The sequence below is a fragment of the Tamandua tetradactyla genome, chromosome 14 (assembly GCF_023851605.1).
Source record: "Tamandua tetradactyla isolate mTamTet1 chromosome 14, mTamTet1.pri, whole genome shotgun sequence".
Taxonomy (NCBI): domain Eukaryota; kingdom Metazoa; phylum Chordata; class Mammalia; order Pilosa; family Myrmecophagidae; genus Tamandua; species Tamandua tetradactyla.
The window spans coordinates 58,334,386-58,361,721 of NC_135340.1; the positions used below are offsets into that span (position 1 = coordinate 58,334,386).

The window sequence follows — 27,336 nt, forward strand, 5'->3', positions numbered from 1 at the left end:
ACAGCCGAAATCTCCATCAACAGAAGAGTGGCTAAACAAACTGTGGTATATACATACGATGGAATACTATGCAGCTTTAAGACAGGATAAACTTATGAAGCATGTAATAACATGGATGGACCTAGAGAACATTATGCTGAGTGAGTCTAGCCAAAAACTAAAAGACAAATACTGTATGGTCCCAATGATGTGAATCGACATTCGAGAATAAACTTGGAATATGTCATTGGTAACAGAGTTCAGCAGGAGTTAGAAACAGGGTAAGATAATGGGTAATTGGAGCTGATGGGATACAGACTGTGCAACAGGACTAGATACAAAAACTCAAAAATGGACAGCACAATAATACCTAACTGTAAAGTAATCATGTTAAAACACTGAATGAAGCTGCATCCGAGCTATAGGTTTTTGTTTTGTTTTGTTTTGTTTTGTTTTGTTTTGTTTTTACTATTATTACTTTTATTTTTTTCTCTATATTAACATTCTATATCTTTTTCGGTTGTGTTGCTAGTTCTTCTAAACCAATGCAAATATACTAAGAAACGATGATCATGCATCTATGTGATGATGTTAAGAATTACTGATTGCATATGTAGAATGGTATGATTTCTAAATGTTGGGTAAATTTCTTTTTTTCCGTTAATTAATAAAAAAAAAAAGCAAAAAACATTAAATTAAGTGAAAAAAGACAGTCATAAAAGATCACAATTGTATGATCCCATTTATATGAAATATCCACAACAGGCAAATCCATAGAGACAGAAAGTACATTCGTGGTTGCCAGGGACTAGGGAAATAGGGAAATGGGAAAATGGGGCAGGGTGGGAGGGAGACTGCTGAGAGTCTATTTTGGTAGCAATGAAAATATTCTGGAATTACATAACGGTAATGGTTGCACAGCTTTGTGAATATACTAAAGATGACTGATTTGTACACTTTAAAGGGTCAATTTCATGATATGTGAATTATATCTTTAAGAAAATAAGATTGTTAGGTGGCAGTGAGTTTAGATGAACCATATTTTGTTGTAGATCCATTCAGAACAGAATCAACTTTCTTAGGTTATAAGTCATTACAACCTAAACTGTAGAGGTTACCCAGAGCCTGGTGTTGGCAAGGTAAGAATGGCAGAGTCAAAGGAATGAACAGCACATTGATGAAGTGGATTTCTATAAAAGTCCAGCCTTTTTCAAATCCCAACAGTAAAAACACAAACCATCCCAATAGAAAATGGCAAAAGATATCAATAGACATTTCACCTAAGAGGATATCCAGATGGCAAATAAATACATGGAAGGATGTTCAACGTCATTAGCCACTAGGAAAGTACAAATTAAAGCCACAATGAGCTATCACTACACACCTAGCAGAATGACCAATATAAAAATGATGACCACACCAAACGCTGGCGAGTATGTGGAGAAACAGGTTTACTCTTACGTTGTTGGTGGGAATGGTACAAAAACTCTGGAAAACAGTTTGGCACTTTCTTATGAAACTAAACAAGAAAGTAACATATAACCTAGCAACTGCACTCCTGAGCATTTATCCCAGAGAAATGAAAACTTATGTTCAACCAAAAGCCTGTATGCAAATATTTATAGCAGCTTTATTCTTAGTAGCTAAAAACTGGATATAATCAGGATGTCCTTCAGTGGGTGAATGGTTAAACAAACCATTCATGGAATACTACTCGGCAATAAAAAAGAAACAACTATTGACATACACAACTTGTATGAGTCTCTATGGAATGATGCTGAATAAGAAAAGCCAATCCCAAAGATTGCATACTGTGTGATTCCATTCATATAACATTCTTGAAATGACAGAATTATAGAAATGGAAACTAGATTAGGGGTTTCCAGGGATCAGAGATGGGTAGTGATGGAAGAGAAGAAGGTGAGTCTGGCTATAAAAGAGCAACTGGAAGGGTCTTTGTGGTGATGGAAATGTTCTCTATCCTGATTGTATCAATGTCAATACCCTGGCTGTGATACTGTACTATAGTTTTTCAAGATGGCACCATAGGGGTGAAAGGTACACAGGGATCTCTTTGGGTTATTTCTTACAACTGCATATGAATTTACAATTATCTCAAAATAATAAGTTTATTTTTTTAGGTCCATGTTTGGCTCGACGTGAGCCAAATCAAATCTGACATGCAGTTTTCATATCCATATTATGGGAATTATAATACCTACTAATGGAGATTAGAAAACAACACATGTAAAATGAGGAGATCCTGGCACACAAAGCTCCTTAATGATAAATGCAAGTTTAATATAGCTTCTACCATTACCAAAATGGTTCAAGAACTGCAAATAGCTGACCATTTTCCAGAGGATTTATTCTCAAGGATTGTCATAGCATAAATACCTTGATGGGCACACTCATAATTTCTAAAACCTAAAAGAATCATGACCCCCTAATGCAACCTGGGCTCTCTTAGTCAGAGACTTCTGTTCAAGAATGCTACAAGTCATGTAAGAATGGATCTATCTATTATTTACATGAGTCAGAGAACTGTAGTAAAGGGCCACTACAGCACAGAAGATAGCATAACTGGTTCTGTAGCCAGACTGCCAGAATTTAAACCCCAGCCTACTAATTTTTAGCTGTGTGACCTTAGGGAAGAGAAGTCATCCTCTCAGCCTCAGCTTCCTCATGTATTATAATCATCAAAGAGACAGTTCATATACATCACTTTAGCGCAGTGCCTTGATAGGTACACAATGTTTACTATTACTTGTAATTAAAAGGAGCTATAATGATTACGTAGTGGAGTCCAACCTTTCCTTCGTGGAAAGAATTGCTTCACAACATTCCCAATATCACATCCAACCTCTATTTGAACATATCTAGATGGGTAGCTCACTTTTTTCCAAGGCAATCTCTGCTAAATTTAGGCAGTTGCAATTGCTGAAAAGTTGCTCCTTCTATTTTTGTCCCATATTTTTCCTTTAACTTTCACACATTGGTTTAGGCTCTGCCTTTTCAAGCCATGAAAAATGTCAGGCCCTCTTCCACACAGCATGCACCTGCTGTCCCAACAAGTGGCACCTCTGGAAACCAGCCTTCGGTCTGCTTCTCTCTCATCGTGTGATCCAGGACACATCTCTCTGAACATCAATTTCCTTACCTCAAAAGTTAGGATTTCAGATCAAATCATCTCTAAGGTTTTTTATTTTTATCCAGAGGCAAGAGTTCATGATTTTACTTATGCCTTTTGCCCAGTTATTCTGACTCATCCTCATCACCTCGTGGCCTTTCTCTGAGTATGCTGATCAACATCTTTCTTACCATGTGATCCCCAGAACGGAACACAAAAGTCTGGGGAGCAACAGTCAGGTGTACTGTAAAACTCTCTCCTCTCTATTTAATGCAACTTAATGTAATAGCAATTTGGGCTGACATTTTAACACCTTGCCTTACGGTGAGCTGATAGCCAGGTAAATCCCTAGGTCTTTTTTCCATAAAATGCTATCTTCTCCATCCGTATACTTAGAGTTGATTTTTGGAAACTAAGCTCAGGATGTTATATTTATTGCTGTTTAATTTCATCTTTTAAACTCTCTTCTATCAATTCACCCTAAGAGGCTATGGTTGAATCTTAATTGTGTCACTCTGTGTATTAATTAAAGTGCATTAATCATATTTTTAACAATCAGGAAAACATTTTAAAACATTTAACATACATAAATGTTTGTTCCTTACTATTAATGCTGGACATTTTCTTAACTTCAAGATATTTTTTATCAGACAGAAAACATATTTTGGACTTAATAACCTCATCAGCTCTCTTTAAATGATCTTAAAACCTAACAGTTTGACTGTGTGACATACAACAGTCAAAACAACAGCAAGGTTTGGCTCTTGATGTGTTTGAACTGGCTGATGAAAGAGGAACCCTTCCCATACTATCCTGTAATTGTTTTTATCTTTCTGCCACTTCTCATAACAGTGACGGGATGACTCTCCCTTGTTAATTAAATAACAAATTTTGAAGCGTAGCTAGACTACCTTGCCCACCTGAGGTGAAAAAAGCTATGATTATTATGGAAATTTACTGTCACAGACAATTTAACCAGCTTTAAAAAGCTTTAGACTTGGCTACTGCTTACCTCGATCATAAAAGCTTCCCAATGGAGAGTTCTGGGTGTTTTTTGTTTTTTTTCATTTGCAGACACCGGAATTTACCACTTATATTCCCTGTGTCATATAATGTCCACATGAGGACTGTGTTCAGGTTGGAAGAAGGTCATTCTACTACCTGGACTATGATTCTAGATGTCAAATACCATTTCTTTCAATGACAAAATTGCCTTAAATTTTTGCTAACAATGAAAGTATATGAATTCATATTCACTTGAATAAACAGATAATTCAATAGATTCTTTTTTAAAAAAAAAAAGCACATTAGTAAGGTCACTTAGCAAATATTCTCTTCTGGAAGGCAACATGGAGCACTGAGCTTTCTCTAAAGCAGGTGCATCTTCAAACCCTCAACTGAATCTGTATTAGATAACTGGTGGAAGAAAAAGGTGTTTTGAATGTACACCAAAAAAAGATGCTTGGGAATGGAAACCAACTAGCCATGGTGGCTTCAGAAGTCCAAAGGCCTTAGTCCACCACAATGGCAGCATGCCTCTGCTTCCTTGGGAAACCACCCTATCGCTAGGCTGCCCAAATACATTACCAAGTCCTCATCAATGTGGCCTCCTCCCCAAAGGGCAACAATGTCTTTCATACTCCAGGTATTAGGCCTCTAATTCTTTTTTTTTTTTAATTAAAAAAAAATTTCTTAATAAAACCAATCAACATACAATATGAACATTCTTTTTTCATCACATAGTTGCATACTCATCATCATGATCATTTCTTAGAACATTTGCATCAATACAGACAAAGAAATGAAGAGAAAACAAAAAAATTCATACATACCATACCCCTTAACCTTCCCTTTCATTGATCATTAGCATTTCAATCTACTAAATTTATTTTAACATTTGTTCCACCTATTATTTATTTATTTTTAATCCATATGTTTTACTCATCTGTCCATAAGGTAGATAAAAGGAGCATCAGACACAAGGTTTTCACAATCACACAGTCACATTGTGAAAGCTTTATCATTATACAATCATCTTCAAGAAATATGGCTACTGGAACACAGCTCTACATTTTCAGGCAGTTCCCTCCAGCTTCTCTGTTACGCCGTAACTAAAAAGGTGATATCTATTTAATGTGTAAGAATAACCTCCAGGATATCCTCTCGACTCTGGAATCTCTCAGCCACTGACACTCCATTTTGTCTCATTTCTCTCTTCCCCCTTTTGGTAGAGAAGGTTTTCTCAATCCCTTGGTGCTGAGTCCCAGCTCATTCTAGGATTTCTGTCCCATGTTGCCAGGAAGGTCCACACCCTTGGGAGTCATGTCCCAGATAAATAGGGGGAGGGCAGTGTGTTTGCTTGTTGTGTTGGCTGAGAGAGAAAGTAGGCCTCTAATCCTTACAGATAACATTCTACATTTAGATTTGGGATTTAAACTTTACAAAATTCCATGTTTCCCTTTTAATTTCGAGCAGAAAATACAGATTTAGTGTTAACACCTACTTCAACTATAGAATGATAATTTTTTTAAAGGAGCCCTAAACAGTACTAGTATCTGTCCTGAAGACTAAAGCTCTATTAGCCACAAAACTCAAACACTGCCCTTTCCAAAGTCTGAGTTAATCATGAGTCAGGGAATAAGAAGCACAGCCTTGTACCACGGAAGAAAGGATCAAGGGTGACCTTATGTCAGGGGCTGGAGCCTTGGTCTCAGAGAGCAGCAACTATGAGTTAATATCTCATAAAAGCTGAATATTTTGCCATTCCTTGCAGTTTTGCACTTAGTTTTGCAGTTTTGGATTCAGTTACTTGCTGAATGAATGATGCCTCATAGTTAAGACAGTGGTATTTTTAAATAACATTTGTCAGATAATTCGTCTAATGCTCTGCTTCACTTTGCTGTTTCAGATAGAATCTTGTCTCAACAAACTTAGTGGAACATCAAAATATTTGCCAAGCTGTTACATAAAAGTGAATACCACCCACACTCCAGGGACTTATATTTCAAAATTTTAAAATATATGGTAAAGAGAATTCATTCAGATATAAAATTCTTAAAAATGTATGATAAATTTATCTTGATTGGAGTGGTGATTATACAGGGGTGGCTGGTGGTTACACAGGGTAGTAATACATCAAACTCATGAAACTAAATATTTAAAATCTGTGCTCTTTATTGAATATAAAGTATACCTCAATAAAATTTTTAAATGAAAAAATTGAGTTAAAATTTACCTTTCAGGTAAATCATAGTATTCCTCTCCCCACTGCATGATATTCCCTTTATTTGCCTATTTCCAGAGTGTCAAATTTTATTTCTTAACCCTTCCAGCACCTTTACACACAAAAATAAACACAATATTCTGCCAAAAACACCTCAAAAGTTACCAGCAATATCTACAGTGATGTGAGTGTTTGGCCATAGTTGCTGTCCATAAATGCTATAGTGAGGAGATTAATATATTGATTTAGAAGAATACCTGCCAAATGGATAGGGACTTGCAACTAATAGTTTTTTAAACAACCAAATTTTATTGACCACCTATTACCAAGTTGACATGTTAATAATAGTCATAAAAGCAAAACATTATGGGCATTAGAATCTTGACCCTCTTCAAATCCGTGACCTTGTTTGCCCTTACCACATAGTTTCACCCCTGGTTTTCTCTATGGGTCTTAGAAATGCTGATCCCATTTCCCTGAGCCTAATCTGAAGAGTGAATAACATATACCCTCAACAATTCCTTCTCTCCTGTGCCATAAGGAGGGTGTTCCCACATCCTACCCAGATGAGAAGGGTGTAGGGCACCTATTCAGATGAAAAAATTTTAATCTGATAGAGTTTTGGGGTCCACAACAATAAATTGTTAGTATGAACTAAGAGCTAGATCATGGCGATATGCAATGACATCACATATAATGAGATGTGAGATAATACCATATTCTTTACAATGGTATTCTATCGATAAAACCTATCCTCGTCATCAGTAATCCAAACACCATCTTTTCTTAGAAAGGAGCCAGGAAACTAAGGCCTCATTCTAAAATATCTTCACCAAACCCTAATCTAAATACCCATCTTAACTAGACTCTTTAAACTGGGAAATAGGAATTAATTATCCTGGCTTTGTGAGTAAAGCCTAGTTCCATAAGCATAAGCAATTTTTATATAAAATGAGAGGGTTAAACTAGATCACTGATCTTCACTCGGTGTGCTCAAGACTCATAAGGGTCAAAAAAGGTAAAAATTTGGAAATGGAAGCTATTTTTTATTTGCTATACCATCTAAACGGACTCTGCTATTTCCTTTGAGCTGTAATTATGGTACTAAGTAACCACGGTTTTCTCATTCTGACAAGAAGTCCTGGTTGGCTTTGGTTGATAAAATTAGAAAACAAATAAATTATTACTTAATAAATGTAGATTGGCAAATTTTTCAAAATATGGAGGTCATGAGAAAACAAATAACTAAAAAGATCTTTGGCGAAGAAAAAACTGGAAATGACAGAGGTAGATCACTTGATTATTTTTTCTACTAACATTTACCATGCACTTGCCCTGGGGCATTCTCTGCTTAGAGCAAGAGTGTAGGGTTACAAGGATTCCATCAAGAAGCTGATGAAGGGGGTGGACTCTTAAAGGCTTCCAACCTTAACATGGAAAGTCTACTTATTTGTTAATAGGGAAGTTATTGTGTTTGGTTTGGTTTTTAATTTACAATTTCCCTCCTAACTGTAGTTAGGATCCAAGAAACTTTTTAAACCTTTGTATCTCCTACCTGTTTATTATAAGGATGTCAGCTTTTGTGCTATCACCAGGCATTTCTCAGCTCTGCATCTCAGAGGTCTAAAACTTATACCCTAAGCACCAAGGAAAACTCTGGAGCCCTGGGTCCCTCTTGAATCTACACTGCAGTCAGGGCTGGGGCAGCTTAGGGTGGTGAGCAGCCATCAGAGTCTTTATAGGCCCAGTTCAGCCCCTAGTACAATGAACTCCTGAGGGAAAAGGGCAATTCTTAGTCCCTGAATAGTAAAGAATAAAACATGTTTGTGTCTTCCCTCTGCATGATAAATCCTTAAAAAAAATGCAAAAAACACTACACAGACTTTTGAGAATTGCTAGACATTTCTGGTTTAATACAGAGACATCATAATAAGCAGACCCAGAAAATATTATTTCCCTGACTTGAAGTCATCTCTACTTTTAAAATATCAGAGGACAACGAGGGCTTAGCCAAGTAGGACCCAACTGCAAATTCTGAAGTGGTGCCAATTTTAATGGTGAATAAGTAAATTACTTCCAAGAACATGATATCCAATCCTTTTGAGGTTGTAATTCATTATAGATACAAAGGAAATAAATATTTTAAGCATTTATTCCCCAACTCAGTTTGATCATAATAAAAGAATAAGTGTTTCTCCTCTTAATTTAAGTGCGTGCTGTCCCACCCTTTCTTATAACACTCACAATAAAAAATTTTCAATGGCAAGTATTCAGATGGAGGTTTACAGTACAAGGTTTACCTTGTTTCAGATACAGTATTTTTACTCTCCTTTTACATAGTTTCCAACATATCAAAGCAAATAATATGTATATATCCATGTCAAAATTCAGAATTGCCCCCCCAGCGTATTCTCTGTTTGACCTATTTCTTCCATAGATGTTCCAAATGGAAAGGAATGTTCAACGCAAAAACCACCTATCCAAATTCCATGATCCATTCTCCTGTTGTTAGAGCAGAGTACCTGTGAGAATGCAAGTCCTGACAGGTAGAGGAAAAGACTCAGAAAAATGAAAATCTCTATGAATATAGAGATTTCTTGGTCTTTTGGTTTAAAATGGTCCCTTGTCTAGTCATCTGTCAACCTGAGATGTTCAGAAATGGATGTCTGATGGTGGCCCACAGTTATCATCAGGAATCTCAATTCTAGTCTTCATATATACTCTCAGAAATGCTAGATTCATCTGTTTAGCTAGCATGGATTTGCTCTTGCGTATAGACTGCTATAGGGAAACATTGGTATGTCTGAAATCATACTTTTGCCCTGATCCTTCCCCTAGAAAACATTTCTTTTGCTCACTGTCCAGGAACACTTTCCCTGGGGTGCACAATAAGCCAAGGATGATAGACTATGGCATTACCCATGTCAATGAGTAACTGGACACACTTTACAATTAAATTGGCATTACCTATCATGGCTTAATGTTCATGTAAATCAAAGAAACTACCCTCCACTTGAACACAAACATACACAATTATTTTTCCTTTTCTTCTAAGGCACTATACTGTACTACTCTGGGACATGAAATATTCCTAGAATGGCTGAGGTTTTATTGATTGTTTTCAAGTAAAATCATTAAATAGTGTGCCAGTTTGAAATTGTTGTGGACCCCAGAAAAGCAATGTCCTTTAATCCTCATTCAATATTACTGGGTGGGACTTTTTGATTGTTTCCATGGAGATGTGACCCAACTGTGGGTGCTAACTTTTGATTAGATGGTTTCCATGGAGAAATGTTTCCACCCATTCAAGGTGGGATTGCTTACTGGAGCCCTTAAGAGGGGATCATTTTTGAAAAAGCTTTAGAGCCAACAGAACGGACAAAGTCCAGGGGCCATGTGCCTTTTCAGCAGAGAGAGAAACCCTGAATGTCATCGGACTTCTTGAACCAAGGTGTCTTTCCCTGGATGCCACAGACTGGACATTTTCATGACCTTAGAACTGTAAACTTGCAACTTAATAAATTCCCCTTTTTAAAAGCCATTCCATTTCTGGTATAGTACATTCCAGCAGCTTACCAACTAAAACATAAAGAAATGGGCATTTCTTTAGAATGCTTCTTAAATACATATAAAAAAGTTTACTTGCATTAATGGTCAAAAATAGTAATTAAAATTATAAGAATTTGCAAAAGAAAATAAAAGGGACCATTTTTGTCTGTCTGTCTGTCTGTCTGTCTATCTACCTACCTACCTACTGGGGTTGGGGGGGAGATGCATGGTCCAAGAATCAAACCAGGGTGTCCCACATGGAAGATGAGTATTCTACCACTGAACCACCTGCGCACCCCAAAAGACCATTTTTGACACATCAAATTGGCAAACTTTAGAAAGGCAATTCTGCATTTGGGACAAATTTCATATTGAAAATTTTCGCAACATGTGCTCAAAATCTTTCAATGGTCATGACCTTTGATTCAAAAATTTTACCTGTAGGCACTTGTTCTAAAGAAATCATCAGAGACATACTTAAAGATTTAGCAATAAAAATGTTCATCTCAAAGGTTTTTATAACAGAAAAATATAGTGGCAACCTAATAGTCCAACAACAGGAATTGGTTAAACAAATTGTGTGTGTGTGTTAGATTCAGTTGTCAACTTGGCCAGGTGAGCATACCTAGTCTTGTTGCTGCGGACATAAGCCAACTGTACGTGGACCTCATCTGTTGCTAATTATATCTGCAGTCAGCTAGGAGGCGTGTCTGCTGCAATGAGTGACGTTTGACTTAATTGGCTGGTGCTTAAATGAGAGATCCCAACGTAGCACTGCTAAGCAGCTCTGCATTCCTCATCTCAGCACTTGCAGCTCAGCCCAGGCCTTTGGAGATACAGAAAGAAGTCACCCCAGGGCCTGGAGAGAAGACCAGCAGAGACCATCCTGTGCCTTCCACATAAGAAAGAACCTCAGTGGAAAGTTAGCTACCTTTCCTCTGAAGAACCAACAAAATAAATCCCCTTTTATTAAAAGCCAATCCATCTCTAGTGTGTTGCATTCTGGCAGCTAGCAAACTAGAACATTGTGGTACACCCATAAGAGAATACTATGCAGCTATTTTTAAAAAGGACACATGACTCCATATCCAATATCCATTCAACAAACTTTACTAAGTAGCTACCATGTGCCAGTCATACATTTGCATATGTGTGTATATACAAATACATATGTATGTAGGAGAAAGACTACAAAGTAATAACCAATAATTTTATCAATGACTATCTCTGGTATGGTGGGATTATTGGTAATTTTTCTTTATAATATTTCCAAATTTTTCTATAAAAAACACATTGTTTTTATGCATAAGAAACTATCAGTAATAATAGCTAATAATCACCACATTTAATGAGTATTCACGGTGTGCCAGATTGAATAAGTACTTCACAGTAATTACCTCATTTAATTCTCACAATAATCTTATGAGGTTGGGTACTACAATTATCCCCATTTTGCAGAATAGAAAACTAAAGTAGTGGCAGAGATGAAACTTGAACACAGGCCTAATGCCAAAGCTTGTGCCTTTGACCAGTAAGATAGACCACATTTCTATGAATTAATTCTCCTTGAACTAAGTTTTCCAAGAAGCCCTATTACATCCAGAAGCCTCATCTGCAAAGAAAAAAGTAGCTAATAAGAGTTTGGAGTTACTCTGTGCTAAAAGAACAAGTAATCCTTTATGACTCTACTCATAACCTTAATTCTGGGAGCCTATTACTTTTATAAGCCCATAAGACATTTGCTGTCTGTTCTAGTTTGCCAGCTGCTGGAACGCAATATACCAGAAACAGAATGCTTTTAAAAGGGGGAATTTAATAAGTTGCTAGTTTATAGTTCTAAGGCCAAGAAAATGTCCCAATTAAAACAGGTCTATAGAAATGTCCAATTTAAGGCATCCAGGGAAAGATACCTTGGTTCGAGAAGGCCGATGAAGTTCAGGTTTTCTCTCTCAAGTGGAAGGGCACATGGCGAACAAGAGTTTCTCTCTCATCTGGAAAGGTACATGGTGAACACGGAGTCATCTGCTAGCTTCTTCTCCTGGCTTCCTGTTTCATGAAGCTCCCCAGGAGGCATTTTCCTTCTTCATCTCCAAAGGTTGCTGGCTGGCAGACTCTGCTTCTTGTGACTATGTCGTTCTGGCACTGCTCTCTCTGAATCTCTTTCATTCTCCAAAATATTTCCTCTTTTATAGGACTCCAGAAACTTATCAAGACCCACCCAAATGGGGGGAGACATGTCATCACCTAATCCAGTTTAACAACCACTCTTGATTTGGTTACATCTCCAGGGAGATGATCTAATTACATACAGTATTGAACAGGGATTATTCTGCCTTTATGAAATGGGATTTTGATTAAAACATGGCTTTTCTAGGGGACATACATCCTTTCAAACCAGCACACTGTTTATATTCATCAAGCAACTCAGAGGAGTGATCCAGGCATGTCTAGAGTGCAGAGGCTCCATCCAGGTAGTCCGCATGTAGTGCCACGTTCTACTGGATCCTAACTAAATGATAAGAGAGGTAGTGATGAGCAAAGTGACACAATCCATGGTTCAGTTGAGTTTTACTAGAACTGTAACCCCTGGAGAGGTTTACACGCAGAGGCTGTAACCAAGCAGCCTCTAGCAGTGACAGGCCAATGAGCACTCAACAGGTCCCACCTGGGTCTCAGAATTTTGAGAATTGACATTTTTGCACATGGATAAGCCATTCTTGGACATTAAAATATGTACAGAGCTATCACATATTTTGAAGAAGAGATTAATGTCTTTAAAAAACTTTTCTACACGTTTAACAAATGTTTAACAGAAAAAAATCTTTTAAAATACATTCATGTGAAGTATTTAAACATGTATCCTTTCATGAAAACCAAAACACTCTATGCTTCTTGTGCTGAGATCATAGCTTTAGAGCCTGGTGAAATGAGTCTTTTCTCATTAATGTTTTGCATTTATCCACTGCTATTAAGCCTAACTGGATCAACCACATAGTGAACCTATGAATCATTTTGCAGTGATCTGTGACAACAACTGAAAAAAAAGTCAAATAACCAAATTGGGCTTTACAGATAAGAGCCTGTCTTAAATATAGCTATCCAATGCCATTTATTAAACATCATACAATTTGGGTATTATGGTTATGGTTGCTGCTTTTATAAGCAAATAACACTCTGCAGTATATTGGTGACTAACTTTGAGAGAAAATTGGAGATATCTAAACTTCCATATCAAGCTCTACAAAGATTAAACTGTCAGCTGTGATTCATTTGGCTGGTCAGGCTTAATCCAAAGGAGGACACCCCAACCTGAACGGAAAGGGAGATGTTCAGACCCAACAGAAGGGGCAGGGTGCTCTCAGGAGATTTAATACTCTGGGATTTTTCCAGGGTCGATCTGATTTTACTCAACCTACTGGAGGGGATATAAAGAGCCCCTTACATATACATTATAAAATAAATGATCAGATAAGTAACCACAAGATTGAGAAAGGAAAATAAGACCATGCAACATGCTGAAATGCAAGACCAAAAGAAATCTGACAATTCCAGTAAATGGAAATACTGATGAAAAAAACTAATTTCTCACCTTAAACCCAAAATTATCAAACTGAATTTAGAGAATTCCAAAAATACAATCATCACTAACAAATTAATAAGCACTTTTCCTTTGAATAAGAAGGGAGAAAACTAACTGAATTTTCTAAGTAATTAACCAACCCAGAGAAGTTCATTCAAATATTACCTATTATTGAACAGGAAAAAATAGATGTAAAATTCTTTAACAAAATTTTCATTCAAAAACAATCATCAAACATCTGCTACGGTAACTGTGCTAAACTTCATGAAGGTTATGAAGAGAGAAGAATGTATCTAAAAGCTATCTTGATTTATGCATTCTCAAACAACAAAAGACAGTTCCTGAAGATTTGGGTTATTCCGCATAGCTTGCATATCACACGCACATGTTATAGACTGGAGTAGAAATTCCCCAAGCTTATCTAACTGAAGAGTAAAAAAATATAAGTATTGAGCATATAGGGAGGACAAATTCTAAATTCTTTTCTAAGGGCAAATGGTGAATAGTCAAGTATTTTCTAACCAGATTTTTTTAAAGTCAAAAGGCACATTAACTGTTTCTTTGAATGTAGGTTTTCTCCCTTTTGTCCTAGAAAGGAAATGTCTTTTCAAAATTTTGCATTTTGTAATCTTTTTTTTCTAAGAGTACTGTGTTGCCCTGTATTGGCTTAATTATCACACTCAGAGAAGCTGGAGAGGATCACCTTTTGTCTGAAAATGTCATAGAGGACTTCCTATAAAATACTGCAAAATTTACAAATAAAATAAAAGGTCATAAATAAAGGAATAATAAAATAAATTCTAAGTCCTTAATTTCTGATATTTCATATATATATTTCCAAACTCAGTTTTTAAATGAGGAATTCATATATGCTTTCCTTTATTTTCTAATTTTTACCGTACTGTATTTTTTTTTTTTTTTTTTTTAAAGACAGAGAGAAGGAAGGAAGGATAGAAGGAAGGAAAGGAAACATCTTTAAACATTTTCTTGTTTTATTGTATTTTGTTTGTTTGTTTGTTTTTTACATGGGCTGGGGCCGGGAATCGAACCGAGGTCCTCCGGCACGGCAGGCAAGCACTTTGCCCGCTGAGCCACCGCGGCCCGCCATACCGTACTGTATTTTAGAGAGTTCATTTTCCTATTCTTAAAGGGCTTGAGTGTGATTGTGCATGTACATGTAATAAACACCATTTCCGTGTATTTCTAAAATATCTCAATTCTACATTTACTACCCAAATAAATGATAGCTTTAGGGAAACACTCCACTGAGCCTATCTGTGTCGAGTATGCGTGTGTTTAGGTTTCTAACTATCTTCGAAATAATCTGAAACTGAAAGCTCACATTTCTTTCTTTGCTCAAAAGTTGATGGGACTTGATGTGGAAGGAATACAGAATGTTCTTAATGCTAAAGGAGTACAGAATGTTCAACAAGATTGATTGTAAAGATCCAGAAATGGATAGCACAATACTGTGAGATGGTAGCACAATATTGTGAGTATAATGAATAAAGATGAGTGTGAGTATGGTTGAAGGAGGAAGGCCAGGAGCCTGTATGACACTGGAAGGAAAACTAGAGGATAAAAACTGGGACTATATAACATAACAAAATTTTGACTGGACAATGATGGTGATCAAATGTACAAAATATAAGGAGGTTTTTACTTGAGGGACAGCAAATGAATGTCACCATTGCAAGGTGTTAAAAATGGGACGGTATATGGAAAAAATACATTTAATACAAACAAGGGTCTATGGTTAACAATAACAATGTAGTGATCTCTCATTAATTGTAACAAAGGCAATATACCAAAGCTAAATGTCAGTATGAGGGGGATATAAGGGAGGTGTATGGGATTCTTGTTACTGTTGCTTCTCCTTTTTTTTTTCCTTTTCTCCTCTTTTTTCATTGTGGAAGAAATGGAAATGTCCTCAAATAAATTATGATGATAAATGCATAATTAAGTGATTACACTGGGAACCACTGATTGTACACTTAGGATGGATTGTATCGTGTGAGAAAAAGCTGTTTAAAAAATAAACAGAAGATACAAGTGCTGGAAAAGATATGGAGAGAGAGATGTACCTATTCACTGTTGGTAGGAAAGTAGAATGGTCTGGAGGGCAGTGCGGTGTTTCCACAAGAGCCAAGTATAAAGTTGCCACATGATCTTACAACCCAGTTATTAGACAAAGACTTGGAAGAACTGAAAGCATGGACATGAATAGGCATTCATACACTGGTGTTTACGGAGGCATCAGTGACAATTTGCAATGGATGGAGGTGGCCTAAGGGTATATCAACTGATGAATGGAAGGGCAAACCATGGTGTATTCATATGGAAGAATGAGTGGCTGCAGGAAGGAATGAATCGTGTGGCATAACTACTAGGTGAATGAACCTCGAGGACATTATGTTGAGTGAAATAAGCCAGAAACAAAAGGACAAATATTGTATGGTCTCACTAATATACACTAACCATAATGAACAAACTCTGAGAATTAAATTTGAGAGCAAAGGTTATCAGGGGATAGAGAGTGGGCAGAGATTGGGCAATTGATGATTAAGGAGTTATCAAAGAAGAGTCATTGTAAAGGTTCCTGATTATAAGCTCTTACAGCAGTCCCATCTATTCCAGATTTGTAACATTTATTTCTAAATTGTGAGATGCTGTGCTCTTGGTGTATAACCTGGTAGTTCCCTGGAACTTTCGGTATGTCTGACACTTGAGATTCAGAGCTCGAGTTCTGTCCCTCTGAAAGTCAGCGTTGGGGGCAACTGCTAAAGCTGAAAAAGAGATCACAATTCAATTAGAGATATGAATGAAATGGACCAGGTTAGGACTAAGGTAAATCAGAGTACAGACTAAAGGATGATATTGTCTGTATTTTAAAAGTTGATGGGAAAAATCCAACAAGCAGTTAATTATTCAGATCTGGGGCTTAAGGGAGAACGGGACTAGGAGTATACATTTGGACAAAGAAGTATTATTTTGTACCAGTGCCTAGTGTGTTTATTGTTTATGTACTTGTGTCATTCTCCACAATAAATAGAATGTAAGCTCTTAAAGGGTATTGGGTATGCCTTTGTCAGCTACTTGTTTCATGCAGCATTCTAACAGAATAGATGTTCAATAAATATTTTTTAAGATTGAACTGAATCTGAGCACCAGCCAGAGGACCTGAAATCTTTATTTGCTCTATCTAGATTTGAAATTTACAGGAGATTTCCTCTAAATTCTGGTTAATCATTTTGGCTCAATTGCAAATGGAAGGTTAGAGAGTTGCAGCTGTACCATAATGCCTATAATTCAGTCTCCATTTTACTACATGAACACCTTCCAATAACAAAACGCAAGCCAGAATTTTCTCTCTCTCTTTTTTTTGGTTCATTCAGCTCCTGATACTACCCACCCCCCTCCAACAATTCTGGCACAGAGTTTCACAGCCTGTTTTAGTTTGGCTGCTTTGCCTTGTTTCTAAAATATTTCATTATACTCCATAGCCCTTCCCTTGATGCCCTAGTTAATTAAGTTTACATCATTTTCCTACTGATTAGTTTTGAACAGCTTGCTCTGGATTTTTTCTACATTAATTTTCTGCCTTCAATGACTGCTTTAGATCCTCAACTATGAGCTTGGGAAACTCCATGAACCTAAGCACAAGGCTCACTAGTCTATACAATGAAAAGCAAATTAGCACTGTGGTTCTTGAAGAGATCTGGGTTCATTTTTTATTCCAGGAAACAAAGAAACTGTTAGGTGAATTCCAGCATCAAGCCAGTAACAATAAAAAAATAATGAAGGCAGTAGTTATATTCTTTCACACACAAAAATGAACTACAGACCATCCCTTTACTCATAATATATTTCACATTTACTGAAATACTATGAGATTCTTTCCAAGCTTAGGAACTCAGAGAATTAATACAAAGTTATTAAAATGTACTTAAAAATTATTCAAGGAAATTTATACCCCTATCCCAATAAAATTCTGAAGTGACGCTCTGTATGTGTGTTTGTGCCAGAAGTGATTGGCTTATAAGGCATAAAATTCAATTAATTTTGCCATCTTTGCAGCAGCTGTGAATTGCCATGCAACTAGTGAAAGTTTCTAATAATGAAAATGGTCAAAATTAATGGGTCATCTGGGCCTCAGTCTGGTCCACCTGCTGCTCACAGACAGCCTCAGAAGACAATGAGTAGGGAATGTGAACTCAAAACATCTACATCAATATCCAAAGCCCTATCATAATCTAAGAAATGGCAATAAGGCTTCAAAATTACCCTGAAACCGGCTTTTCTCATGGATTCTTTAATTTTCTTGATACTTGGGAAACAATACCACAATTTATTTTTACAAATGGTCATTCTTAAGATTATTCAAAGTTTCACCCCAAAATTTTCGTTTTCTGACTCAAGTCAATTCTATAAAACAAAGTCACAGGCTCCCTTCCTTAATGAGGTCACATCAGATCAGAGAAAGGAAAAGTGAATTCAAAGGTTGCAGCAAATCTCCTGTCTTCAAATAGACTCTATCCACAAATCAAGAATAAGTCTGTGCTGGTAAAACCAAACAAATGCATTTTTAAAAGGCATTCTCAGGTGATTTTTCTGGTGCTAAGATACCTTCCACCCCAAAATACCGAAAGATGCTAGCTTAGCCAGGGTTCTTGCTACAAAGCAATCTGCCCCCCTCCCTGGAGGGACCAGTGTTTTATCTCTGGTGATTTCGCCATAGTTGACAGTGAAATGTGCTGACTTTTCAGAAATATGCTTTGTACAAATCTCATTCCAGTGTTCTTTTATTTCTGTTGAAGACTACCTTATTTCATTTGCCAAGAAATACCATGAAATGGGAGGTTTCTTTAAAATTTATTTTTAAAAATCAGTTTCTACAATAGTCTGAAGATGTCTTTTTACCAAAACATTTTATAAACACTTCTTAAAAGCATAGCTGAAGGTCATATTATGCGGAGGTGAGATGTCAAGCAAAGAAATGCATACATTTCAATTTACAAGCTGACAAATAAGTGTCAGTACTTGGTGGAAAAAATTTCAAAGGCTTGGGAATGAGAGATAAGATATGGAACACTGGCTAATTGGTTAATTCACAAGGATAGCCTCTCCTTGGAACAAGTATAATTCCCATTATGATAAGCACTTTGCAGGTGTACTGAAAGAAGGAGAGATAAAATTTGGCAATTAAGGTAGTGTTTTCCCAAGTGGATTCTGACTCCAACAATGGTACCAAAGGAGTGTGGTGCAATTATGAAGCTGAATTTCACAGGATTTTGTGGTAGAAAATACTTTGTAAATGATTTACTGAAAGTGCTCAGAATTCAATGGCTTTCCACTTCTCAAACAGTTTCTGACTGTATACTTTGAAAGACTTACCAAAAGGCCCTTCTTTTTTCCTTTAGGCCTCAACAGGCATATATAAATATCACAAGATTTTTCCATGTGATAACAGAACAGTGAAAAAAAGAACAGGAAATAGGCAAAATATCCTAATACTCTCTTCATGATGCTATGGGGAAGAGTAAGACTTGCAATGCCACAGAGAAGAGCAAAAGCAAATCATTAAGGGGCCCTGAGTACCCAAAGCGGCATCTATTTTAAGGAAAAAAAATTATTTGATAAACTCCTCTTAAAATATTCAAGACAGTTATCAAAATTAGATTTCATTTGCTCTTGCCAGTCTTACATGGTTACCGACCATAATAATATTTTAATTCTATGTACTTAAATTTGAGACAGAATTGCTATTCACGCACAGCCTGGCACATGTATATCCAGCCCAGCCATCTCAACGGTCCTGGAAAGGCATCAGTGGTAGCAGACATGCTCCTAGCCGAGCTTCAACCCAGGCCAGGATTTTATCCTGCTGATATATTTTCTTGTTCTTGAATGTTTCACCGATTCACTGCTATCGGTGAAAGAAGCCTTAAATGCTTTACTGTTTAATGCATTTGTTGTTTGTGTAAGACATTCAAGACACTGAGATAAAGGTAGTATCTGGAATAAAACAACATCACTGGGACCAAACCCTGAAAATAAAAGAACATTCAAAAACAATGATAAAAGCAAAGAGAGGAAAAACAGAAAGATATAGAGCACAGTTTAAAAGGCCATACTGTGCCAAATCAATAGTTCATTCAGTTCAATATCTTCTCCCTCACAGAGGTTCCAAGCTAAGTTTCTGTGGTAAAGCTTGGCATTCATGCTCTTTGAACTTGTCCTCAAAAGTTTAGGAAGACATACTGAACATAACCAGCTTTCATTAATGACATATTAAGGATCTAGTTATAACTTAGTCTTAGATTTGTTAATATTTCCATCTAGTAAGTTATTCCTATTTTCTAGTTATTAAAGCAATAATTCCTTTATTTGTCTTAAAACAATAGATTCTGTCACTAGCTGGCTATTTGACCTTGGGCAAGGTGAATAACCTCTGTTCCTAGTGTCTCCATCTATACAATGAGGGGATATAGACAAAATGATGAATTAGGTCCTTCACTGCTCAAAAACTTTATGATTCGGTTACCAAATTTCAAGAGAATAATTCTACCAAATTTCAAGGGGATGACAAGACACCCATTTTCACATTATATATAGCCACTGTTTTATAGACTATAACTACTTTCCCTCACCTTTGTTTTCTCTGAAAGAATCAGGTACTGATGGGTGGAAAGGATTTCAGAATTATCTAATACAGGCCACAAGATGCCTGAATTACTGTTACAGAATTTCCCAATAGCAGTTATCTTGTTTCTGTTATATTATTGTTGATAGAAAATTAAATGAACTCCCAAGGCCACCTACTTCATTTTCAACTAACTCCAGTTGTCAGAAATTCTTTTGATATGAATTCAGATATAGAAGATGATATAAATCTATATCCTTGCAACTTTCTAGTTCTTTTATCTAGGGTAACACAGCACAAATTCAAATCTTTTTCTATAAGGTCCATATGATAGCTCTTTCAATACTAGAAGAAACTATCACATTCCTGTAAGTCTTCTCTCTTCTCCAGGCTAATACCTTTTAGATTTTATTCCTACATCATAGTGTTTAAGTCTTTCATTAGCTACTATTCTTTGTTTTAAAGTATAGCATCCCAGATATAAAATAACATTCTAGCCCTGGGATGATAAGTGCTAAGGATAGAAAGACTATATATTCTCCCTTGTTCCAAACATCACACATTTATTAACACACCCTTAGGTCATACTAACTTATGAGCTTTACATTTTTTAACATTTTCAGTGTACTGCTATTGGTCATGCTTTCCCCACCCTGCATTGGTTTCTAGATGAAGACGGCAATTGAGAAGCCCAGAGGAAAGAAGGCCACTGTAGAAGAAGATAAGCCTCTTATTAGCTGGGTGGTCTCATGCAAACAACTCTAATTTCCTGTGCTCCAATTTACTCATTTTTAAAATGGAGATGAGAACATGTCTTCTAAATACTCTCTAAAATAAGTAAATGAAAATTTTATTTTCAAGCTAAAAAACATTAAACAGTCTCTGGTAGTTTCTCAAAAGATTAAACATAGTTACCCCAGCAACTCCATTTCCACTTATATACCTAAAAGAAATGAAAACGTACACCCATATGAAAACTTGTATATGAATGTTCATAGCAGCATTATCATATTAGTCACAAAAAGTGAAATGAAAATATAAATGTCCAGAAACTGATGAATGGATAAACAAGAGGTGGCATATTCATATACAATGGAATATTATTCATCCATAACAAGGAATGAAAATACTGATACATCCCACAATGTGCATAAATCTTGAAAATGTTAAGCTAAGCGAAAGAAACCCGTGACAAAAGTTAAAGAAGCTAGACACAAAAGGTCACATATGATTCCATTTATAAGAAATGTCCAGAATAGGCAAACCTAGAGAGATAGAAAGCAGATTAGGGGGTGCAAGGGTAGTTCAGTGGTAAAATTCTTGCCTGCCATGCAGGAAACCCAGGTTTGATTTCTAGCCCATGCACTTCCCCCCAAACAAACAAGCAAAAAACTCAAACAAAAATTCAACAAATGGTGCTGTGATAATGGGATGTTCACATGGAAAAAGAACAAAATGTGACCCCCGCCATACAGCATACAAAAAAAAAAAGCAGCTCAATGGTTGCCAAGGGCTGGGGAGTTGGGGGAATGGGGAGTGATGGCTAGTGGGTATACGGTTTCTTTTTGGGGTGATAAAAATATTATAAAATTGATTGTAGTAGTGGGTGCATAACTTAATATACTAAAAGCCAATGAATTGTATACTTTAAATGGGTGATTTGCATGGCATGAAAGTTATCTCTCAATAAAGTTGTTATTTTGTATTTATTTAAAATTTTTCTTTATTCTTTCTCAATAAAGTTGTTTTTAAAAAAAACAAATATAGGCTTCTGGCTTTTCTCACCTCTTGTCTCTGGGAGTGCCTGCATGTCTTCTCATGTGTGTTCTCAATAAATTTCCTACTTGCTTACTCGAAAAAAAAAAAAGTATAGAAATATAAGAGATTTTAATTATATCTCTAGTGAATAATTAACAGCAACTCAAAGAAAGCTTCTTTGAGTTATGATATAAAATTCTAGCAGTGGCCATTGCTGGCAAAGGCCAAGAGCTCTGGGAGCAGCCGGCCGGCTTGGGAGCGGGTACGCTGTCCGCACCCACAGAGCCCGCCTTCCTGCGCCCCACCCGCCCACCACCCACCAGCAGAGATACTGCTGGCTCTGCACCTCAGACCCATTTGATCAGGAGGTGTAGAAAGCAACCAGCAGGATAAATAGTGCTGAGGGCTGAGGCCTTATTTGTGATAAAGTCGATCAATCTTGCACTGGACCTAAAAATTGTCTTAGGTCCATTACGAGAAGGGTCAACCATAAAGATCCTCACAGTGCTACGTAAACTGCAGTTTCTAGGAGTGTTGTGTATCAAAAATCAAAAATGCAAATTTTTCATTTAGAAGTATGTTTAAGAGATTCTGCTAGTATAGCAAGCAACGACTTAAATAAGGTCATCCTAAAGTATGTGAAAAATGAAAAGCTCTTATGGTTGAATGGACAGATGGATTTAAGAATGACCCACAGCTGTGGCAGCAATGATGAAGGCCCTTAAGGAGCAAGGAGTCCCCTTTCCCACTGTCGGCTCTCAGGCTGTAGAACAAGCCAAAGCAAGCCCAGCTCTGGCAGCCGAAGACCTGGCACAGCGGCTAATAATAAGGAAGAAGACCATTTAGCAAAAGCCATTGAGTTATCCCTGAAGGAACAGAGAACAGCCAACTCTACCTCCCAGTTAGTATCTAAACATATCCAATTTCTTAATTAATCACCAACATGAAGGCAGAAAAGTTCGTACTATATATGACTTTGAAGCTGCTGAAGATAATGAACTTACTCTTAAAGCTGGAGAAATTATTCCAGTTCTTAATTGACAGTGACCTCAACTAGTGAACAGGTGAAATCCATCAAGGCCTGGAGCTATTTCCCTCTAATTTTGTGACAGCAGATCTCACTGCTGAACCAGAAATGTTAAAATGGGGAAGAAAGTACAATTCAGTGACAATGTTCACGTAGAAACACTCAAGCCCGAACCAGCCTTTATTGATGAAGATAAAATGGATCAGTTGCCATTGCTTCTCCAAGATTTCATTTCTTAGATGAGATACTCAGCAAGTATTATTACATCAGATCCCTCCAAACGGTATGCTCTTTCCTAATTACTGATAAGAAGAGACTCAACATTCAGAAATAAATCACAAGATCCATTCTGAAGTAGACAATGTGAAGTTCTAATGGGAATGACTTTTTTTTCCCCATAAAGTTCAAGGGGTGCATTTATGATTGAGATTAAGTCAAGGACTTTGAGTTTTTGTTACTGTTTCTTCTGTATCCCCAATGGCCAACACAGTGCTGTAGCCCATAAAATGTGCTGAATAAACATTTGTAAAACAACTTAATAAATGAAATGGAGAAATAGAAGGGGAAAAAAATGACCAGTTGCTAGAGATGTTGCAAAGTTCAGACTCTAGCATTGACTAGCAGCCTGAAGCAATGTGTCACCAGATGGGACCTTCATTGATGAGAAGTTGGAAGATATTGATAGAAAACATTCAGAACTCTCAGAGCTTAATGTGAAAGTGATGGAGGCACTTTCATTGTACACTAAAGTAATGAATGAAGAACCCATGTATTCGATATATGCAAAATTACAGAATCTGCAGTATTATATGCAGTCACCTGGTGTTTCTCGTTCTCAAGTGTACCCAAGGCCTCTCCAAGTGGTACTTGTTAGTGGCAGGCAACACCCAGATGAGCCGTCTCCAGAGCTAAAGCCCACCCACCCCCCTCAAGCAGCTCCCTGCTTTAGGCGAAGGAGCTGGGCCTCCATCTACAAAACAGGCCCTTCCCAGTTAGCAGGTCCGGGTTCCTTACCCTAACACGGCGGCCAGTTCTGTTCAAGGAAACACATATCCTGGCCAAGCTGCAGCATACAGTCCTTCTGCTGCTGCTGCCATTGCCCTGGCCCTTACTGTATACCAGAACACAGGGACCAGTATGTCCCAGCTGCCAGACTATGTCCTGTCACCCTCCATGCTGCCTGAGTCCACAGTCAGCCAGTAGCCACTGCCATCGCAGCAACTGCATCCACAGAAGACTCTTTTGTAGGGCTCAGAGGTCTCTCTCAGGTGGGTGTGTGCTAAAGGCAGTTCACAGCATGCAGATAACCTGCCCTGTCTCAAGACGGATTTATCCCCAGCTTATGGGAATCTACCTTGGTCAACAAGTTCAAATGTTGAAGACGGTAGAACTCTATTCAATTTGAACTGACTTTTAGAAGCCCCCTACTCCCCATGAAGAATGAAACTACTTAATTTAATTCTACCCTTTCATTATATGAAAAAATTGATACCAGATTATTGGTTTCGTCAAATTACCTGGTCTGTAAAAAGTCAAACTTACAAACATGGTTGTGGCAAATATTATGCACATTCTTCTGTGTTACTTCTTAGGCCATTGTGCATCAGGATGGCAATCGTGAATTTATTCAACACTTAAATTAATTTACATTACAATTTTATTTTAATCATGAACTACCATGTTCCATAAGATTTTGTGTAGATTTATGATAACTACACTATCCTTCTAAACTATAAGATGATCAAGTTGTAGCATATTGACATGAAGGCACTATGTTGTTCCTGTCTTGGTTTCACATAAATGAAGCTTCCTTTCACTGAAAAACAAAACAAAACTTAAAATCTCAGAGGCCATCGTTCCCTTGGGAAACTACATTCATAATTCTGCTAAAAAATTGTGACTACACAATCTGGGGAAGCAGCATGTGTAAACCATATCCAGGGACTGGGACACATAGAGGTTTTTAATCAAAGCACAAAGGGATTTACTCTGGAAATCTAATATGGCACCAGGAAATATTCCCATATGCACAAACTTCACTCTGCAGCTGACATTTACATAGATTCTTATTTAACGACTGCAGTCATTAGTGAGTTGTGAATTTTTTAGAAGTGAACAACTTTTCAATCTAAATAAATATTGTGGCCTGAATTCATAATTCAACAGATATTATATAACTTCTAGGCCTCAGACCCTAAGAATATAAAAATAAATTGAATCCAGTTCTAGCTCTAGAGGACTCTTGTAAGAGAGGCAAAGGGGAAGAGCAGGAGATGAGACTAGAAATATAAAACGTATTTTCTATTTTTGGCAACATGGTAGACCAGATAACCTGAAAATCCTCCCCCAGCAAAATACAAAGAAATTCAGAATAAAATACCACAGCTATCCTTTTAGAAACATAGGTAAGTTCTCAAGAAAATAAGGGAACTTCCTCAGAAGCTAGAACAGAAAATGTAAGTAAAAAACAGAAGATTAAGCATATGACCCCACGCTATGGCAATTCTGGGAGGAGGATGGAGTGGTGGTGTGAACATTGGTGTTGATAAGTAAGGTGCCACACAGGATTGGAGAGATCAAATAATGAATGAGTCTTGCATCACGCAGAGCTAAGGAGTCTGGGCTTTATCTTGAAAGGCGTAGTGAGTCATAAGAGGATACAAAGTAGGGAAAATGACATGATCAAATTTGCATTTTAGAGAGATTATTCTGGCAGCAGTATGGCTAATGGATTTGAAGAAACTAAACCTGAGAGAAAGAAAGAGACAGGTTAGAAGATTATTAGTGATAGTTACCATTTAGTGGGCCCTTATGTTCCAGCACAAAGCTAAGGGCTTTACATGTATTATCTCACTTAATTACCATAACAATCCTATGTAGAAATAACCCCCCATTTTATCAATAATGAAACTGAGACACAGAGAAGTTAGATGGTTTGCCCAATGACACACAATCAGCAATTGGTTAGGTAAGTTATACTAAGAATCTAATGATGGTTTAGGTGGAAGTTGAGAGAAGGGGTCATATTCAGGAACTATTTAGAAAGTATAACTGAGATGGACTGCTGACCAATTAGCTCTAGTGATGATAGAAAGGGAGTAGTTTAATTGCAATGCAAGTAATAATATCTGTATCTTTTATACAATATGTATAATATTAACAAAGGGATATTGCCAGGGTGTGGACAGATGAGTAAAAAATGGATATAAATAAATAAATAATAGATGGTGTTCTAGTTTGCTACCTGCTGGAATGCAACACACCAGAAATGGATTAGCTTTCAATAAAAGGGGATTTATTTAGTTAATATATAGTTCAGAGGAAAGACAGCTAACTTTCGACTGAAATTCCTTTTAATGTGGGAAGGCACAGGGCAATCTCTGCTGGCCTTCTCTCCAGGCCTCTGGGTTCCAACAACTTTCCCCTGGGTGATTTCTTTCTGCATCTCCAAAGGCTTGGGCTGAGCTGCAAGTGCTGAGATGAGGTATGCTGAGCTGCTTTTGCTATGCTACATTGAGCTCTCTCATTTAAGCATCCAGCCAATTAAATCAAGCATCATTCATTGCAGCAGGCACGCCTGACTGCAGATGTAATCAGCAACAGATCAGGTTCACATGCCATTGGCTCATGTCCACAGCAGTAGAACTAGACATCTTCACCTAGACAAGTTGACACCTGAACCCAACTACCACAGGCAGGATAAGAGGTAAAATAAATTAGGTAGATTGAAATACTAGTGGTTAATGAGAGGGAGGGATAAGGGGTAGGGGAGGTATGAGCTTTTTCTTTTTTCTCTTTCTTTTTCTGGAGTGATACAAATGTTCTAAAAACGATCATGGAGATGAATATATAACTAGTGATATTGTGAGCCACTGATTGTATACCATGAAGGGAATGTATGTGTGTGAAGATCTGTCAATAAAAATACAAAAAGAAAAGGGATATTGGTGATTCCACAATAAGTTAAATATAGAATTAACATACGCTACAGCAATTCAACTCTTAGGTATATGCCCAAAAGAGTTCAGACAAACACGTGTTCACAATATTCATAGCAGCTCTATTCACGATAGACAACCCATATGATACAATTCATACATCAGAATATTATTCAGCTATAAAAAGCAATGAAATAGGGGTATATGGGTAGCTCAGTGGTAGAATTCTTGCCTGCCATGTGGGGACCCGGGTTCGATTCCTGACCTATGCACCAAAACAAACAAAAAAAAATTGAACAAAATTCTCTATGCTATACATATCACGTATCTGCCTCTCTCTCTCTCTGTGCATACGTATAAAGAAATACACATATGTAGGGAGACACACAGAAAAGAATAATACAGTTTTTTTTTAAAAGGAATGAAGTACTGTTACATGTTACAACATGGATGAACCTGGAAAATATATTTCTAAGTTAAAAGAGCCAGACACAAAAGGTCACATGTTG

The 27,336-nt window shown here is 37.1% G+C and overlaps 1 protein-coding gene and 2 pseudogenes across 3 annotated transcripts in view; 2 read left to right on the top strand and 1 right to left on the bottom strand.

The window, feature by feature from the left end:
* FRMD5 (FERM domain containing 5) overlaps positions 1 to 27,336 on the bottom strand; it is a 334,153-nt gene that overhangs the window by 186,807 nt on the left and 120,010 nt on the right. The window lies entirely within an intron of this gene.
* LOC143656510 (signal transducing adapter molecule 1 pseudogene) lies at positions 22,521 to 23,128 on the top strand (annotated as a pseudogene).
* LOC143656511 (signal transducing adapter molecule 1 pseudogene) lies at positions 23,478 to 24,092 on the top strand (annotated as a pseudogene).